Here is a 1,993-nt window from a genome sequence, read left to right as displayed (position 1 = left end):
ATGATGATGATGATGATGGTGATGATGATGATGATGATGATGATGGTGATGATGGTGATGATGATGATGATGGTGATGATAATGATGATGATGGTGATGGTGATGATGATGATGGTAATGATGATGATGGTGATGATGGTGATAATGATGGTGATGGTGATGGTGATAATGGTGATGGTGGTGATGATGATGATGGAGATGATGATGATGATGATGGTGATGATGATGGTGATGGTGATGATGATGATGGTGATGATAATGATGATGGTGATGATGGTGATGATGGTGATGATGATGATGATGATGGTGATGATGATGGTGATGGTGATGGTGATAATGGTGATGGTGGTGATGATGATGATGGAGATGATGATGATGATGATGGTGATGATGGTGATGATGATGGTGATAATGGTGATGGTGGTGATGATGATGATGATGATGATGGTGATGATGGTGATGATGGTGATGGTGATGAAGGCCAGAGAGAGAACTTTCAGATTGATTGTTCACCTGAAAACATCCAGGCAGTACTAGGATTGTCCATGGATAGAATGTACCAGAAAGGTGTTCAATGTGTGTGTGTGTGTGGTTTAAAATTTTCATTTTGTTTTATATGTTGTGCCAGTCCCAGGACTTGAACTCAGGGCCTGGCTCTCTGGCTGGACTTTTTCATTCAAGGCTGGTTGTTCTACCCACTTGAGCTGCACAGCTCTACTCCCGGGTTCCTGACTGATTCGTTGGATTTTTCTTTTTTGTTTTTGGTTTTTGTTGGTCGTGGGGCCTGAACTCTGGGCCTGGGCGCTGTCCCTCAGCTCTTCAGCTCAAGGCTAGCGCTCTACCACTTGAGCCACAGCACCACTTCTGGTTTTCTGGTGGTTCATTGGAGCCTTTCCTGCCCAGGCTGACTTTGAACTGCGATCCTGTCAGATCTCAGCCTCCCGAGCAGCTGGGATGACAGGCGTGACCGCCAGTGCCTGGCCCAGCTGCCCTGTAAGAGGTGAGGGATCGGTCTGGGTGTGTCATTTCAGGCTGTGGTTATTTGGTGTGTTGTTTCTGGACAGAAAGCCATGGCCAGGAATGCGAGGTGGCGTGAAGGGAGTCATCTCAATGGAGAGGAAGAAAGGGGCGGGGGACAGAGGAAAGAGAGAGACAGGGAGCCTGGACCTGGTGGCTCCCGCCTGTCATCCAGCGACTCAGGAGGCTGAGATCTGAGGATTGCAGTTTGAAGCCAGCCTGGGCAGGAAAGTCTATGAGACTCTTATCTCCCCAAAATGTTGGAAATGACACTGTGGTGCAAGTGGTAGAGTGCCAGCCTTGAGCAAAAGAAGCTCAGGGACAGCGCCCAGGCCCTGAACTCAAGCCCTAACATTGGCACAATAAAAGAAATAGAGAGCCGGGTGCCGGTGGCTCATGCCTGTCATCCTAGCTTCTCAGGAGGCTGAGATCTGAGGATCGCGGTTCAAAGCCAGCTGGGGCAGCAAAGTCCATGAGACTCTTATCTCCAATAAACCACCAGAAAACCAGAAGTGGTGCTGTGACTCAGGTGGTAGAGCGCTAGCCTTGAGCTGAAGAACTGAGGGACAGCGCCCAGGCCCAGAGTTCAGGCCCCACCACCAACCAAAAAAAAAAGAAATAGAGAGAGGAAACACACAGGAGGAGGAGGAGGAAGAGGAGGAGGAGGAGGAGGAGAGGGGGGAGAGAGAGAAAGAGCGAGAGAGCGAGCACAAGCTGAAGCCCCAGCCCCAGCCCCTGCCTCTTGTTTTTGTGGCCCCAGTCACTCCTCAGCCTTTTTGTTGACCTCAAGTATCTGGAACCCCCAAACATCAAACGGTGACCCCCTCGGTGCATCGGCCATGAGAGTGTGGGGCGGGTCGATCGCTCACCGCCAGCTCCCACTGGCCTTCCCAGAGAGGAAGAAACCAAACCCCAACCACCCACTTCTCACCCTCAGCCACACACACACACACACACACACACACACACACACACA

Source organism: Dipodomys ordii, unplaced genomic scaffold (genome assembly GCF_000151885.1).
Source record: "Dipodomys ordii isolate 6190 unplaced genomic scaffold, Dord_2.0 Scaffold108, whole genome shotgun sequence".
Lineage (NCBI taxonomy): Eukaryota > Metazoa > Chordata > Mammalia > Rodentia > Heteromyidae > Dipodomys > Dipodomys ordii.
Note: the sequence above shows the minus strand (reverse complement) of the source record.